The following is an 18,696-nucleotide window of genomic DNA, read 5'->3' as shown; positions in this document are numbered from 1 at the left end:
TTCAAGAACATATAAAAATCAATGAAATAATAAGAGTTCAAAATCAAATCATGCATATATGATAGATTGACTTTGACAAAGTTACTGATGTAATGCAGTGGGGAATAAAAGTCTTTTCAACAAATGGCTCTGAAGCAGCTATAGGTTTTGTTTTTGTTTTTTTTTTTTCGGTACGCGGGCCTCTCACTGTTTTGGCCCCTCCCGTTGCGGAGCGCAGGCTCCGGACGCGCAGGCTCAGCGGCCATGGCTCACGGGCACAGCCGCTCCGAGGCATGTGGGATCTTCCCGGACCGGGGCACGAACCTGCATCCCCTGCATCGGCAGGCGGACTCTCAACCGCTGCGCCACCAGGGAAGTCCAACTATAGTTTTTAATGGAGAGAAATACCTTGATCCTTAACAGAGGCTATGCACAGAAATTAACTAAATCTTGATAAAATGTCTACACGTAATGGCTGAAACTCCAAAATACCTAGGAGAAAATCTTGGTAAACTTGGGGTGGGCATAAGTTCCTTTGATGGAATACAAAAAAGATGAACAACAATAGAAAAGAAATAATTAACACATTAGACTTTTGGTCATTGAAAGGGATCATTAATAAGATGAAAATCCAAGTCCTAGAGAACACTATAACAACAATTATAAAAAATAGAAAACAGCAGATTACATATGTTCACATTAAAATGGAGAATAAGACTGATATTTTCATGAAACTCACCATCTGTCATTTCCTCAGAATAAGTATAATTATGATAAACATCTCCTGCCTTTTTGCAACAGTAGCAGTAGCGTAATACAGATCACTTTCTACTTTTTAATTCTTCTGGGTTTATTTTTACTACCTGTTTTAACAGAGGGAATAGAATTGTGGAATCCAAGCTCTGGAGTCTTATTGGTGAGAGTCAAGCAGGACAAAGGATTTTAAAATTAGACGTAAATACACTACCATGTGCAAAATAGATAGCTAGTGGGCACCTGCTGTATAGCACAGGGAGCTCAGCTCGGTGCTCCGCGATGACCTAGATGGGTGGGATGGGGGGAAGGGAAGTCCAAGAGGGAGAGGATATATGTATACATATAGCTGATCCACTGCATCGTACAGCAGAAACTAACTCAACACTGTAAAGCAACTATACTACAATAAAAAACATTAGCACTATGAAAATGGAAAGCAGAAAAGTTTTTGTTTATTTTAAAAAATGAATATAGGACATGTGCTTTTTAATTTTTTTTACTATAGAATAACATTTATTTTATTTTATTTTGCCATAAAAATTCAGAAAAATTTTATATTGGAGTATAGTTGATTTACAATGTTGTGTTAGTTTCAGGTGTACAGCAAAGTGACTTAGTTATACATGCACATATATCTATTCTTTTTGGATATTCTATTTCCCATATAGGTTATTGCAAAGTATTTTTTTAACATCTTTATCGGAGTATAATTGCTTTACAATGGTGTGTTAGTTTCTGCTTTACAACAAAGTGAATCAGCTATATGTATACATACATCCACATATCTCCTCCCTCTTGCGTCTCCCTCCCACCCTCCCTATCCCACCCCTCTAGATGGTCACAAAGCACCGAGCTGATCTCCCTGTGCTATGAGACTGCTTCCCGCTAGCTATCTGTTTTACATTCAGTAGCGTATATATGTCTGTGCCACTCTCTCACTTCGTCCCAGCTTACCCTTCCCCCACCCCCTGTCCTCAAGTCCATTCTCTGCGTCTGCATTTTTATTCCTGTCCTGTGTCTGGCTTCTTTTATTCAATATTATTTCTGTGAGATTCATCCATATTACCGGTATATCATGGATTCATCTTTTTTGTCGCTGTGTAGTATTCCATTGTATGAATAAACTACAATTTCTTGATCATCTAGCAGCTATGTGCTTCCCTGTCCATGTCTTTGGGTGGACACATGCACTCATTTCTGTTGGGAATAAATTTAGGAGGGGGATTGTTGGTTCATGGTGTGGGCCAAAATGGTTGTACCAGTTCTCAGTTCTGTACAAGAGTTCATTTATTCTACATCCTTACAAACACTGCTATTGTGGTCATTTTCGTTTTCGTCATTCTAGTTGGCTATATCATTTTGAGTAGTTTCTTAACTTCAGTGAGTTGCATCTCATTGTGGTTTTAACTTGAATTTTTTTTTTTAATACTTTCTGGTAATTTGGATATTCTCTTTTGTGAGCTGCCTCTTCAAGTCTTTTGTTCATTTTTAATGCAGTTACTTGTCTTTTTTAATTGATTTGTAACGTTTCCTTATATATTCTGGATATGAGTCCTTTATTGGATATAGGTAATGTAAACATCTTCTCCCAGTCTGGAGCTTATATTTTTACTCACTTATTAGTTTCCTTTGGTAAACAGAAGTTCTTAATATTGGTAAAGTCCAATGTATCAACCTGTTCTTTTACAGTTAATGGCTTTTATGTCCTGTTTAAGAAATCTTTGCTTATCTGAAAATCGTGAAGATATTCTTCTGATTTCTTCTGGAAGCTTTATTGTTTACCTTTCTCATTAGGAATATAGTTCATCTTGAATTGATATTTGTGCATGCTATGAGGTAGGGGTCAAGATTCGCTTTTTTCCAAATGAATATCCAGTTCAGCATCATTGATTGACGAGAGCATCTTTTCCTCCATTGTCTTGCTAAGTGCTTTATTGTAAATTAAATGGCCATATATGTGTGGGTCTATTTCTATTCCATTGGTATGTCTATTCTAATAGCAATATCACACTGTTTAATTGCCATTGCTTACTTATGTTTGCTTTATAACGGGTCTCAATATTTACTAGAGTAAGTCTCCCAACTTTGTTTTTCCTCTTCAAAATTTTCCTGGCTTTCTACGTTCTTTGAAATTTCATTTAAATCAGATTGTCATGATCCATTACAAAACCACTGTTGGAATTCTGATTGAGGTTACATTGAATCTATAAATCTATTTGCAAGACTTAACACTATAACAATATTGAACTTTCCAATTCATGAACGTGGAATATTGCTCTATTTATTTAGATCTTCTTTAATCTCTCTTTAAAATGTTCCATAGTTTTCAGTGTAGGTCTTACACATCTTTCAAAAGATTTATTCCTAATTATTTTATGTTTTTATGCTAGTATAAATTGTTTTAAATTTCATTTTCTAGTTGTTTGTTGCTAGTATATAGAAATAAACTTAATTTCATATACTGACATTTTATCCAGTGATCTTGCTAAATTCATTTATTAATTCTAAAGTTGTACGTTCTTTTGGATTTTCTATGTACATAATTATGTCATCTGAAAATAAAAACAGTTATACTTTCGTCCTTTCCAATCTTTATTTCTTTATCTTGCTTTATTGCACTGGCTTGGATTTCCAGTACCATACTCAACAGAAGTGGTGATAGTGGACAAGAGGAAAGTGCTTAAGAGTTTTATTTACATTAACAGTAGGGTCTTAAATATACAGCCTTTATTAGATTAAGAAAGTTTTTAAAAATTCTTAATTGATGGACAGTTTTTATCATGAATAAGTGTTGAATTTTATCAAATATTTTTCTGCGTCAATGGGCATGATTGTATGTTTTCTCTCCTTATTCTGTTACTATGGCAAATGACATTGATTGATTTTCAAATGTTAAACCAACCTTACATTTCCAGAATAAACTCTACTTGTCATGAAGTATTAACCTTTTAATAGATCTCTGAATTTGCTTTACTAATGTGTTGTTTAGGATTTTTCATCTGTGTTCATGAGAGATATAAGCCTGTACATTTCTTTTATTGTAATATCCTTGTCAAGTTTTAATATCAGGGTTTTGCTGGCCTCATAAAATGAGTTGGGAGGTGTTCCCTTTTTCTGTTCACTATAAGATTTTGTGTAAGATTAGTATTATTTCTTCCTTAAATGTTTGGAAAATTAATAGTGAAACCACCTGAGTCTAAAGTTTTCTTTGGGAGAGGTTTTAAATTATAGACTTTATTGTTTTTAACAGTATAGGATTCCTTGGATTTTCTATTTTTTCTTGTATTAGTTTTGCTAAATCGTGATTTTTAAAGAATGTGTCCTTTTCATCCAGGTTGTCACTTTTATTGGCATAATATCCTGTTATTACATTTAACATGTCATTGGAATCTGCAGTGATAGCCCCTTCTAGTTTCTATTACTGGGATTAAAAAAAAGGGGGTGTTCTTTTTTTCCTATTTTTTCCTGATCTGTCTTGATGGAATTGTCAAATTGTATACATCTTTCCAAACACCTAACTTGGCTTTGTTAATTTTTTCTATTGCATTTTTGTTCTCTAGTTAATTGATTCCTACTCTTATCTTGTTTACTGTCTTCCTTCCACTTTCCTTGTATTTAACTTACTAATTTTTTTTCTAGTTTCATGAGACAGAAGCTTAGATCATTCTTTTTCAACCTTCTTATTTTCTAATTGATGCATTTAAAACTAAAAATTTCCACTCGGGTGTTTCTTTAGCTGCTTCCCACAAGTTTCAATGTGTTTGTTTTCATTATCATTCGGTTAAAAGTTAAAAGTATTTTCTAATTTCCATTGTGATTTCTTTCCTGACCCATGAGTTATTCAGAAATGTGTTGTTTAACTTCCAAACACTTGGGAATTCTCCAATTATCTTTCTGTTATTAATTTCTTGTTTAATTGCACTGTGGTCACAGAACACACTCTGTGTGCGATTTCAGCTCTTTGAAATCTGTTAAGACTTGCTCTAGGGCCCAGCATATGGTCTATTTTGGTAAATGTTCCATGGCTGCATTTATTCCTTCCCCACCCCAGTGCCATTAATATTATGTCTTTTAACATTTAATAATTGATAATTACTTTAAATAGTTAATGTTTTTGTATCTTTACCGTTTCTAGCGTTCCTCATTCCTTCCTGAAGTTCGGTGCTCCATTCTGGGGTCCCTTTCCTTCAGCCTGAAGAACTTCCTGTGGAGGTTCTTGTAGTGCCAATTTGCTGCTAAATACTTCTCTTAGCTGTTGTTTGAAGGTATTTTTGTTTGGCCTGCACCTCTGAGGAGTATCTTTCTTCAAAGAGGTTGGCAGGTTGTGGGGTTCTTTTTCTTTCAGCAATGTAAAGATGTTAATCCATCGTCTCCTGGATTCCAAAAATGTGAAATGCTTCACGAACCTGCATATCACCCTTGGGGGCCGTGCCATCTTCCACGAGTCAGTCTAAAATTAGTGTAGGCGCTGCCAATATAAGCACATAACATAGTTTTTCAAACATTTATACTTGTCCTTAAAAAAAAAAACTTTCCTTCCAGCTTCTCTGCTGGTTCCCTCCTCTCACTGAGGAAGCAGGCAGTCTCCCACACCCTCTGGGTGTGTTCTTTTTTTGTGGGGGGGGGGTGTCCAAAAGCACCTTTATAAATAATACCCTCTTCCTTCACTCAGGTTCTGAGGAAACTAAGAAGAAAAACAAGGAGTGGCCGTTGCAGAGCTAAATCTCTCTTTTATTTTGGACACAGGATCCCAAGTCGAGGGCGGAGGTATTTAGAACAGGGACAGTAGCTCCCATTGTATGAGGGCTACCATATGCCCAAAACCACAATGGACACACCCCACACATTTTCTCAGCCCACTCAGAGGCCCATCCTCTGAAGCAAGTGCTAATAATTCCACCAAATAGACAGGAGACCAAAGTTCTAAGAATTAAGCAAACTTCCCACCAGTCTTGTAAGCAGGATTCAAATCCTTGCTGGTCACAACTGAATAAGGCTTTAAAAGTGGGATGGGGGGCTTCCCTGGTGGCGCAGTGGTTAAGAGTCCACCTGCCGATGCAGGGGACACGGGTTCGTGCCCCGGTCTGGGAAGATCCCACATGCCGCGGAGCGGCTGGGCCCATGAGCATGGCCGCTGAGCCTGCGCGTCTGAAGCCTGTGCTCCGCAACGGGAGAGGCCACAACAGTGAGAGGCCTGCATACCGCAAAAAAAAAAAAAAAAAAAAAAAAAAGTGGGATGGGGTCTCAGTTTCCAGCATAGTGCCTCACATGGCAGATTATTAAACAGAGTGGAATATGTTATACACTTCTGTGTATGAAATAATGGCATCAAGCCACCCTCTTCCTTGTTCACAATACTCTGGCTACATTGGCCTTTTCAGTTCCCCAAACACTCCAAACTCTTTCCCACCTTGGAGTCCTGCATGCTGTTCCCTCGGTTAATATACTTGTCCCGGCCCCCTTCACCTGGCTAAGTCCCACTCCTGCGGGTCTTCATTTAAATGTTCCTTTTAAAGTTGTCTCTTTGGGGAATTCCCTGGCTTTCCAGTGGTTAGGACTCAGTGCTTTCACTGCTAGGGCCCAGGTTCCATCCCTGGTGGGGGAACTAGGATCCCGCATGCCGTGCAGGTGGCCAAAAAAAGAAAAAGAAACAAAAAGAAAAAGTTGTCAATTTTAACCCCTCCCCCGATTTAAATCAGGTCCCCTTTATAACCTTTTATCACTTCCTTTCAGTTTTTTCTTTCTAGAACTTGCCACAGTTTGTAATCATATGAGTCTTGTCATATATATAATTTTGCCATTGACAGATGTTGCCTCCTTTAGACTGGAAGCTCCTCGAAGGCAGGGGCCCATCTCCTTGATTGCTGGCCATCCTCCCAGACTGCAGCCCAGCACTAGGCACGGGTATTTGTCCCCATCCTTCTCCTCCTCTGTCCTCTTCACAACTTTCCTCTTTCTACTGCCACTTGTTTCCCTCCTTCTCTTGGTCCTGTTTCTAGTGGAGACAAGCCAGTGAGTTTTCTGGGAGCCACACAGGTGAGCGGAGGTGATCCCTGGCGTGACTGTACTGGCTGGAGCACAGCAGGGCGGCGGGCGGCTTGTTGGCATGTTTACCTGAGTCATCGTTGGCAAAGGTTGCCGGCTCCAGGATGGAACATGTGTGTGAGGAACGCCTTTTCTGTGGGACGCCCACCCCTCTTTAGACAAGGGTGGGCGTGGTCGCCAGGCAAAGAAGTCGTGAGGTTACTAGGGATGAGGAATTTATGCGCCAAATAAGAAATAGGTTTCATTTTCAAGAAGCTGGGGCCAAAACCCCGTTCAGGTTAGAATACCTTAGCCACCTTTGGCCCTGTTTTATTTGTATGAAGCCATGTCGTCACAACTGGATTCGGCTTCCTCAGAGCAAGGATTCTGTTACCTTTTTCTTTTGTCTCCCACAAACCCCCAGCCCAGTGCCGGGCCAGCAAGCGCCCAGCAGACAGGGCTTTAGCACACCCTGAGCGCTTCCAGTGAGGGTGATGGTAGGAGCAACGGCAGCTGCTTTGAGCCAGGCGTTGCCAATATCACGCACGTGATCTCTCATCCCCACGGCAAAGTCCTGATTTCTTTATTTCTCTTTGATAAATGAGAAATCTGAGGCCCAGGCCTTGCTGCCTTCGCACGTTTAGTAAGAAAAGGATTCCAGATGCTGACCTGGCCTCTTGACTTTGGGTAGAGGTATAAATAGGGAAAAAACAAAAAAAAAATAAAGAAACCCCAGAAACCTCTAATGGCATTGAAAACAATTACTGAAGATATTGAAATGTAAAATTTTTAAACTCTGTACTCTTCCTTGCAAAACCCCAGGCTTGCTGGTCGAAAGGGTGCAACCGAGTTGGCGCTGTGTTTTACCACTGTGCGGGCTGCCCAGCCCAGCAGTCAGGCCACCCTTGCTTATCTGCAGGTGCGTCACCGGCCCTGGTTTCATGGGGAGGGAGGGGCATCCAGGCTTTGCTTACCCAGGTGGGTCTCACCCTTGAATTCCTTTCCAGGGACTGGGTAAAACAAAACAAACCCCCAAACCTCAAATGAAATGGGATATAACAAATCAATGAAGATACTGCAGTCAGGGATGTTTGAGTCTGTAAAATATTTCCAGAAACCCAGGCAGCGCCTGATCCGAATGACTGGTGTGCTGCGTGGCGGGGGCGCTAAGGATCTGTCTCCTCGCTAGAACCAGCCTGACGGTCACTCGGAAGACACGCGAGAAAGATGCAAATGTGAACGAACTCACGTCAGCAAAACGGATTTGTGTGGGCTTCCCTGGCGGCGCAGTGGTTGGGAGTCCGCCTGCCGATGCAGGGGATGCGGGTTCGCGCCCCAGTCCGGGAAGATCCCACGTGCCGCGGAGCGGCTGGGCCCGTGAGCCATGGCCACTGAGCCTGCGCGTCCGGAGCCTGTGCTCCGCAACGGGAGAGGCCACAACGGTGAGAGGCCCGCGCGTACCGCAAAAAAAACCCAGAAAAACAAAAAACAGATTTGTGGCAATTATGTTGTGGCCGCTTCAATTTGGTAATCATCCTTTACGGCAGGAGTAATAGCCTAAGCGAAAAAAGAACGAGAAAAACAGAATTTGTGGCGGCGTTAACTGCAGAAGTAATAGCATCATTCATCAGCGTGCCCTGATGGGGACTTCTTTGCGCATCCTTAAAAGATTCCTTTCTTTCTTTTTTTTTTTAGAGTTGCTAGTATAGCTATTAGAGGCACGTGAGAAAAAATTCACAACCTCTCTTTAGGGAGATAGAGCATCTGTCATTTAAAATGAGTCCAAGCATGTAACCTACCAGAGGGAAGTGGCCACTGACTTGATGGCCCTGTGGGTCTGGATAAGTCATTTCAACTCCCTGAGTCCATTTCCTGGTCGAGGAAGTGGGAATAATAATGGGGTAGGAGCGCACCTTACATTGTGGACAGTACCTAGCCTGGCACCGAGTCGGGGCTTCGTAAATATGAGCTGGCTGTCTTTATGTGCAAACACAGCTGTTGTTACACTTTAGTATATACTCTCCCTGTTTGAACTATGGATGTGGGTCTGACGGTAATTTTTACAGACAACCTATAGATTCTGGGCAAGGTGCGAGAACATGACATTATAGGGAAGTCAAATGACTTGACTGAGGTCACAAAGCTAGTAAGAAGCTGAGCTGGAATTAAAGGTAGACATTCTCTTTTCCTTCTTTTTTTGTTGTGTAAATCCCATCCCACCCCCTCCCCAAAGTGTCAATGAGTTCAGCCTCTTGGGTTTTTTTAGCCACGTGGCTTACAGGATCTTATTTTCCCAACCAGGGATCGAACTTGGGCCCCCAGCAATGAAAGTGCCGAGTCCTATACCCACTGGACCTCCAGGGAAGTCCCGAGTTCAGCTTTTTGAAATGCGACCTTTTCTACTCAAATTGTCAAATGAAAAATTATTGTAAGGGCTTGTCTCCCCATTCTCCCCTCCCCTCACTTCTCCTCTGTCAGGGGTCAGGATGATGCAGAAATTCTGGAGATGTCCACGTGTCCACACTCTGTGGCCAGGCAGGTCACGTCAAAGGCGTCTGGCCGGGTGAGGGTGCGTTTGAGTTTATACACTTAACCTCACATTACTACCTCATAGAGTGATCTCCTCTGTCCACACTCCGTTAGTTTCATAACATTCTCACCCTTTCTCCGAGGGTCTCCGGGGAAAGTTAAGCCATTTGGGCTACTTAATAACTACAGGGAAAAGTGTGACACTCTCGGCTCGAAGGGGATAGAGGTTCATTTGTGGGCTTGTTAACCGCATTTTGTCCTTGCCTGCCCTTCATCACCGGTTTTCCCAGTTAAGATGTGAAATAGCTGAAAAATTCACATCTCCGGCATAGATGGCAGGGGGCTGTGCATGTCATGTCACAAGCCAAGGGCTGTGACTGAGCCACGGCTCAATGAGATTCACCGGAGTTTCCCCTTTAAAAGATGTTTTAAAGAGAGGAAGCAGAGGGATGGCGTGAGACGCACGGGAGGCTGGTGAGAGCAGGATGGAGAGCCAATCTGAGAAGCACCTGCCTGAGACCCACACGGGAGGTGGAGACCACAGGGCTAGTGATTCAGCAGATGTGTGTTGAGGGTCTGGTGTGGAACAGGGCCCCCAGAGCATAAAGACAGGTGACTGGTGTACCCGGTCCTGGGGGCTACGCTTGCTCGGGGCTTGCTATTCATCATCTCATTTGGCATGGCCAGGACCCAGAGGCCAGCACCGCTGGTGGGGGGAGGGATGCACATCTCCAAGGTCAACAGGAGGGATCGAGGGAGCCTGGGGCAGGGGTAAAGTTCGCCAAGACCCTGGGGGGGAAACAGGAGGAATCTGCAAATGCCTTCTCAGGGGGCCGAGAGCCCAGCTGGAGTTGGACCAAGAAATGCCAGGGTCTCCCTGACAGCCCATGAGTGAGAGAAACCAGCTGGCTCTCAGTTGTCCTGGCAACACAGGGGTTTAGGTTCAGGGAATTATTATGAAAAGTCGCATGCAAATGAGGTAAATTGCCGCGAGGAGGAACCATGTAAGGTCTGTCCTTGAGGAAGTACTGGGGGGAGGGCGGGGATGTCTGGGAGGGATTTGTGCTGCAGACAAAGAACAAGACAGAGAAAGTAAGGACTCGGCCTTGTGTAAGAGCAACACACCAGGCCTGGGGTGCCCTGCTGTAACTCCCCTTAACTTTGCGGCAGTCGGATGGACAGTGCACATCACGTTGTGGGACCCTGTGATGCTCCCTAGACCAGAGGGGCGGGGTCAGCAACTCAGCAACTAGAATTCCCTCCTTCTCCCAGATGACAAAAAAAGAGGCTCAGAAAGATAGAGCGCCTTACCCAAGCTATCCGAGGTGGCAGCAGATTGGAACGCTAGGCCTCCCCGAGATAAATTCAAAAGTGGGTTTCTAGAACAGTCAGCCACCTATTCCTGAAAACCCTGGGGGTTAGGCCATATCCTCCCCCACCAAAATCCTTCTCTAAAGACCAACCTCCTGTATTCGGACATTTAGGGAGCCGCTACCCACCTGGTCACTCCAAACTGATACCCACCAGCGCGGCCTGCCTCCCTGTCCAGGGCTCTGATCCACTCATTTTCTGCCTCAGATGAGGAACACAGACTTCAAGGAAAGCCTCTGACACTGGAGACCAAAGTCAACAGAGAATTAAGGGAATGGGCAAGAGCAAATACAACAACAGAAAGCACCACAAAACCCTCTAATTAGGATCCTTAGAGAGATTGGAGAAGATGCCGCGTTTGTAAAACTAGAAGAGAAAACATTGAGAAAGGACTGTGCAAGCACAGGAGAATGTCTCTGGAAATTAAGAGAGCAAGAAATGAAGCAAAAAGGAGGCAGAAGAGGGAGAGGAGAAGGGAGCGCGGGGAGAAGTTTGTTCCCAGCAGAGGAAGGCGCTGTGAGCCAGGGTTTCTGCATGCTGCCACTAGGTCCTTAGCCACCTACTGGCCAAGGGCGCCTCAGACCAGACCTGACCCAGTCCTGCAGCATCACCTCCCCGACCCTCCGAAAAGTGCCCAACCTGTCCCCTTCCATACGGGTCAAGGGACAAGTTGTCTCATTTTCCTCCGGCTAACCCCCACCTGGAAAGTGATTCTTTATCCCCCAGAACAGGTGATGGAAAAAGGAGGACATTGTATTCAAGTTCGTAGCCTGTCTTCCCTTCCAGCGGGGCAAGGGGTGGGGTGGACCAGGGCGCCAGTGTTTATTTTCCTACCTGATAGCCTGGGATTATGACCTAACTTCAAACCACCCAAGCAAGAACGCGCTTCCATTGTTCTGTCTCAAGAAGCCACCTTAGCGTGTGTAGCTCAGGGTCGACCCTGGGAAATATTAGTCATGGAAACTAAGACTCGATGAGGGACTGGGATGATTAAAAGCCTCGGACCAGGGCTTCCCTGGTGGCGCAGTGGTTGAGAGTCTGCCTGCCGATGCAGGGGGCGCGGGTTCGTGCCCCGGTCCGGGAGAGATCCCACGTGCCGCAGAGCGGCTGGGCCCGTGAGCCATGGCCACTGAGCCTGCGCGTCCGGAGCCTGTGCTCTGCAACGGGAGAGGCCACAACAGTGAGAGGCCCAGGTACCGCAAAAAAAAAAAAGCCTCGGACCCGAGGAGCAGCCAGCTAGTCACTGCTTCCCAGGAATGAGGCCCCTGACCCGCAATACGACAGGCTATCCTGCAGAAGTGCTCACAGTAGGACCAGCCTGGCCCAACCTGACCCAGGTCACTGGTGTGAAGTTGGGGAGAGCCGGGCGGAGAGCGGAAATCCTACAACACGGATAGCTGATGGGGAAACTGAGGCACAGAGAGGTTGCGTAGTGGACCTGAGGTCACACAGCAGCAGCACCAGCATGTGTCTGGGGTGGACCAGGGCCAGACCCTGCCCTATGCTCTAGGGCCTCTCAAAACTTTTAAAAATATATATTTGCAGATGGGGTTTAATCAAGACAGTATATTCTCAACCCACCTGCTTTGTTTGCATTGGCTCTTTCTTTTCATGTCTGGTTGAAGTTTGCATAATTGGGTCTTTAAGAAAAAAAAGACAGACTCCCCAAGGAAAACCCCCGGTAAAAGACGGTGGAACTCACAAAGGTTGGCAGGGGACTGGGCAGAGACCTCCAAGCCAGACTTCCACTGTGCTTTCAAGAAAACTCTGGAGCTAGGTCCCAAGTGGCACTGAGGCCAGTGCAAGAGACAATCGTAAGCTGCAAAGAAGACCAGGGACCCCGCTCGCGCAAGTGTCACTACAGTTAGGTGGAAATGTTGAAGATCCCTTCTCTGCGTGAATTTAACCCAATCAAATGAACAGCAGCAGGGCAAGGAATATTCCATTTACTGAGGGATTTTAAGCAGCTGATTTTGACTCTCCTTTTTTTAAAAAAAATTATTTATTTATTTATTTTTGGCTGCATTGGGCCTTTGTTGCTGCGTGCGGGCTTCCTCTAGTTGCGGTGAGTGGGAGCTAATCTTCGTTGAGGTGCGCAGGCTTCTCACTGCGGTGGCTTCTCTTGCTGCGGAGCACGGGCTCTAAGCACATGGGCTTCAGTAGTTGTAGCACGTGAGCTCAGTAGTTGTGGCGTGCGGGCTTAGTTGCTCCGCGGCACGTGGGATCTTCCCAGACCAGGGCTCGAACCCGTGTCCCCTGCATTGGCAGGCAGATTCTTAACCACTACGCCACTAGGGAAGCCCTTGACTCTCCTTTATAAGCCCTTAGGAGTATGATCGAGTTAACCCAGCCACTTCAGAGATGACACAGAGGTGGGAGGAAAATTCTGCAGAGTCACAAAGTCCAGTGAGAAGCCAAGACAGTAGTTGCCTGCAGGAGCTTCCAGAGCCCCCCAAAGCCTCGCTTCTTTGCGTCGTGGCTGCAGGTCCTATGGGGAAGTCTGGGTAAGGTTTGGTAAGAGTGGATGGTGGTATTCCAGCTGTCCCTGCTTCTGCAGAATGATAGCCAGTGCTCACTCACTGCTCCCTTGCCAGGCACCTCACTGCAGGAAGGCGGCCCTGGCACGGGAAGGGTTTATAAAAAGTGTTGGTCTCATTTTTACTGGAAAACCTGAACTGGCAGGAGACAGAAAAAGTTGGTCGCAGGTTCCCCTACTAACATTCAAGCAAGCTGGCCTCACTCGCTCGAAACCAGGGTCAGGTGGTAGAGAAGCAAGGGCCAAGTTTGGGAAAAACAGTGGAAATTTTTAGTGGTTTCTCATGGCTTGGGCCGCGGGTCAACCGGTTTCCACCCCGAAGGTTCGAACATTCCCAGCCTAAAACTTCAGAGGTCCCGTTTGTTTCAGAGAAAACAGGACACTTGGTTGTCAGCGAAATGGGGCATTTCAAAGTTAGCTTTCCTTTCTCCCGCTGTGTGACTCCAACGATATTAAACCTGTGAGTCGTGAAGACTGGGGCCACTCACCCTAAGTTTACATTCCAGATAGTTAGGACCAGCTGACGGATGCGTATTGAAGAAGTGAAACCTCATTGGCTGTTACAACATCAGGTGCAGACGCGCTGATGGGGCTGAGGAGTTAACACTGGCCGCTTGTTTGCTCCCGGTGGATTTTGCTCACGTGGGAAGGGAAGTGATAGTTTTGGAATCTGAAATTTGCCATTAAATAATGTCTTCTCCCCCGACCTGTGCACCTGCCAAGGCCTCACTCAACCTGTGTCCAGGTAATGCTTTTCCAACCCCTTAAGGCCAAACCAACCCTGCCCCTTGGAGCTCCCTTGTCTCTTACAGCACCCGTTCCAGCCAACTAGACCGAGGACTTCCCAAGGTCATCCCCTAGGACACCCTCATTTGGGTGTAGGCTAGACAAGTGGCCCCTGCTTGAGCCACCCTCACCGCTAAGGCTCACCTTGACTGCGACCTGTGCTTCTCAGGCCCAAGATAAGGCAGCTACTGCAGAAAAGGGAACACCTATAAGAGTGCAAAGCCGTTCATTGATATGAGGGGAGACTGTCCTGAGCTCCTAGGTTTCTGCTCGCTGGAAAACATTGACTTTCCCCTTTTTTCCCTAGAAAGGAGATTTCCCTTCCCATCTCTTCCATTTCTTTTCTTTTTCTTTCTTTTTTTTTTTTTTTTTTGGTGGTTCGCGGGCCTCTCACTGCTGTGGCCCCTCCCACCGCGGAGCACAGGCGCCGGACGCGCAGGCTCAGTGGCCACGGCTCACGGGGCCAGCCGCTCTGCGGCATGTGGGATCTTCCCGGACCGGGGCACGAACCCGCGTCCCCTGCATCGGCAGGCGGACTCCCAACCACTGCGCCACCAGGGAAGCCCCTCTTCCGTTTCTTGTACAACTTGTCCCTGAAAAGGAACATTACAAAATCCTCTTATAAGATTATTCTCAGCCGCAATGACAGATCAAAAAACAATGTTATCGTGTTGGGTGTGAATCTGACTCTGTATTCACTCAGATTCTGTATCTATAGCTGTCCGTATCCGTCCATCTGACCAAATTCCTTTACAAGTATTTGCACCAAGGAAATCTGACTGGCTGCCTTTTGAGCTATTGTGGCTAACTGGGCTTTTTACTCGGCAAATCCAGAACCTTCCACCCTCATCCACCAAGTCTTCGTGAGCACCTATTAAGGCCCGATGGTCCTGAACACAAGCAATGAGATTAGTAAAGCTTTTAAAGTCAACAAAGAAAATAACTCAACATTTTTGTTTGTCAGTAAGAAGTTGATGGCGTATATGTATGTCTACGTGTGTGCGTCCACATACGCGTATCTAAATAAATGACACACATTGGTGAAAGCAACGTTATTTGGTTAAGACTGAAGGCTTTGTTGGGAAGGAAAGTGGTGGAATTAGATGTTGATACAGTAGGTGTTTCAAATGTCAGATTTCAATGGTAATGGGAAGGAAAGGAAAGAAGAAAAATGGCTCCTTTAGAATATATCAATTCATCATTTCCCCCTTTGCAAACATTGAAAAAAGCAAGAGAAGCTGTATGCCTTTCCTTGAGAGGTGCCCTTTAGTTCTCAGAGAGATGAAGTTTGGGCTGATGTCAAGGTTACTAAGGAAACGATGTAGGCTTATGGACAGCAAAGCAAACAGACATGTAACACTTGAGTAAATCATTAATTCATTAATATCATTATTGATGGGATCTGGAGAGACTGACATATTCCTTCTTTATTCCAAGTTCTCAAAAGTTTTCTTTCATCACAAGACAAACACTCGGATGGCCACTTTATGGCTCATTATTCCCTCTAGGCCTCACTCTTGAGTCGAAGGAGGACTCACTCTCGGATTTTAATGGATCAAAGAGAATGGTAAACCAGTCAAGAAAAGTGTGCTGCGTGGTTTTTTTCTTTTTTTAATTGGCGGCTCTGGGTTTTGTAGAGAATGGAAAAATGCATTAAGGATAGTTTGACTTAAACACAAAGCACCTTTTGGTTTGACAAACAGATGTGAGTAGCGGCAAAGTCACACTCTTTCACCCACGATTAGGTCCGTTTTCATGGTGACTTTTTCGTGGCCAGATTTCGTGGCACGAGGAGGGGTGCTAGCAGGAGGCCGTGAGGGACCCCCAGCTGCAGGGATGGAACGGTCTCCGTGCGTTGGTGCAAACCCGGGAGGGATGCGGGGCCTGGCGGCCGGGCAAGGCCAGAACCCCTGTGAGGCTGAGGTTACAGCACGAAGGAGTGTCCTGGCTTCCTATTATTTCCTGCGGTCGAGTGAGTCAGCATTTTCTCCCCTGGCGCCCAGCAGGCCTGGGGGTCACGGCGGAGGTGAGCGAGAGGTAAACCGTTCCAGCTGGGCTTTGCCTGCGGCCCTCCTCACCCCTCATCCATCCAGACCACCTTCATAGAAACCCTTCCTTCACTACTGCATCCTCGTTCTCTCAGGAGCACAGATGCCCAACCTGAAATGTCATGATCATTGCCACCAGGGAGTGTGAGGTTGAGGCCGGGCCCTTTACGGCAGGGCCAAGCCTGGGTTGCCGGCCAAGAGCACATGTGTGTGTGGGGCTCCTGCGCCTTCGGAGCTGTGTGACCTGAGAAAGTCGCTTAACGTCTCTGTGCCTTGGTTTCCTCCTCTGTAAACCGGGCTTGGTCATAGCACTTACCTCGAAGGGCGGTTGAAAGCATCACCTGGGGGGTTGTGTGCACTGCTAGCGTTACCACAGCCAGGGCAGAAGGGGCCCGCAGAATTTCAGCTCGGTTGGCAATCGTCCACCTCCTGGCCCTGCTCTAGGTCCTGGGCGCCTGCAGAGCCTCCGCGGAACGTTAAATGAGGAGGTGCCTCGGGCCTCCCGTCCACGCCTTCACTTTAGGCCAAGGAGGAGAAACTGTCTCATGTCACCCAGCAGGATGGAGGGAAGCCTCAGGGTGCAGTTCCTGGGCTCTGGGGGCCGAGCCTGCACAGCCAAGCTGAGGACAGTGAAACATCAGCCAGGAGGAGAGCGGCACGAGTGTTTGTCAATCGAATAAACACGCTCCTCGCAGGAAGGTGCTGTTGTGAAGGCAGACGGGAAAGCCGCAGTCCCCGGCACGTGTGAGCCAGAGGTAGCTGGAGCCCCCGGGGGGAGCGGAATAGCAGGCAGTTCATGCTGATGGGGCACAAGAGGGAGGGTGGGACCAGGGAAAGCTTCCTGGAGGAGGTGACTTTTGAGCTGGGTCTGGAAGAATGAAGAAAATCTTGCAGAGGCTCAAGAAGCCAGGGAGCAACCACTTGGAGGTGCGGTGTGCAGGGAGCTGGCTGTCCTTGGTCGGGGTGGGGGTGGGGGGCACTTGGCAGGCGAGAAGGAAGCTTCCTGTCAGATCCTAAGGTTTCTGAAGGCAAAGCCACCCTAACTCTCCTTAAACCCCAGGGGCTGGGGGCAGCAGTGCCCGCCCATCAGGGTCAGTGGGTGATGCAGACTCGCAGGCCTGGCAGCCCCTGGTCAGGAGGCCGCATTTGGGCTACGGAGGGGTCTGTCCCATGCCAGCGGTTCATCTCGGTGGGGGGGTGGGTCCTGGGGGCTGCAGCGGGGCAGGGGGGACTTTGGGAAGATTCCCTGCGTCCCAGAGGAAGGGGGCTTTGTCTTCATGGCAGCCATTCTCAACTTTGAGGGAAACCAAGGGGACCAAATACTAGAAGAGCGTCCACCCTCTCCCCCTGCTCAAAGGATGGGGGCGGAAGAGGAGAGAGCGGGCAGCCCCCCCCCCCCGCCCCGCCCATGGCCCTGCACGTTCAGAGCACTTTCTCCCCTGAGAAGGGGCAGAGGTGTTCCATTTCCCTGCTGCGTAGATAGAGCGGCTGAGTTTCCGAGAGGCTAGCTGACATCCCAGAAGCTGCACTGCCAGGGAGCAGCCCGGGGGGCCCAGAACCAAGCTCCTCCAGTGCCCTGTGCTCTTGTCCCTTTGCTCCCAGCTTAGCTCATGTACAGTCCTGCCGACCTCCTCCCCAAGAGGCGGAAAAGTCTGAAGCGCCTCTGTGCTGGGCACTGGGTGAGGCCAAGGGATGGGGCCCTGGAATCCTGGCTCCAATAAGTATAAGCTTTGACTCGAGCTGGAGCCTGCGGGCCTGTCTGTAACGTGATGCTACCAGCCCGTGGGGTTTAACCAGACACACAGGGTGGGTGTGCGAAGCTCCTTGCAAACATGGCAGGGGGTGGGGTAGGACCTTGGCACAGGTGGCATTTTAGATTCACTATTTCCATCATCCTGTTCGTATCGGTTACAGATTCCAATCTGTTTTCTAATTTTGCATAGCAGTGGGTGGGGCCTCACAGTGTGAGGCACGGCCGTGTTGGATGTCCACCCCTGGGCAAAGCCAAGGCACGGAAGGAAAGACTGGACCTTCCACCAGCGCTTGCTCTGTAGATTTTGATTTAGTGAGTGGCCAAATCTCAGACATGACGGAGATCCAGACTCAGAAGGACCAGGATGGGGTCCTATAAGGTGCGATTTTAGCCAACACCTGTCAGTGATGGATGGCTCCTGAAGCAACTCCAGGCCTTGGTCTGGGAATGGTACTGGGCCCGGTGGTGGCTGGGTTGGCTGAGAGCTGCGAGGCCCTGGGAGCACAGGGCTGATGGGACTGGACTTGCCCTGGGTTTGGGAGCGGAGACCACATGAGGGGACAAAGCATTTGGTAGTCATTATCAAGAATAAAGTCCCCTTTCACTGACTCCCTACTCGGCCCTTTGTTGAATCTGTCCATGGCGCATTCCCGGAGCTATAGACGCTTCAGAATCATCAAATAATAAGGTTCAAAATCAAACCCTACTCCTTCCTCCTGTCCCGGAAAGACCTGTCTAGTCTAGACCCAACTGTGGGTGGAAATGGGTCTGTCTTCACCCTCTCCTTTCAGTGAAGCACTTTTACTTCGGCTATTGTGTTTAGATTTGATATTTCCATTGTCCTGTTCCTATCAGTTACAGATTCCAATCTGTGTTCCAATTTTTCGGAGCAAAAACTCCCCTGTATGGGAGCC

The sequence above is a fragment of the Phocoena phocoena genome, chromosome 11 (genome assembly GCF_963924675.1).
Source record: "Phocoena phocoena chromosome 11, mPhoPho1.1, whole genome shotgun sequence".
In the NCBI taxonomy this organism is placed as follows: Eukaryota; Metazoa; Chordata; class Mammalia; order Artiodactyla; family Phocoenidae; genus Phocoena; species Phocoena phocoena.
Note: the sequence above shows the minus strand (reverse complement) of the source record.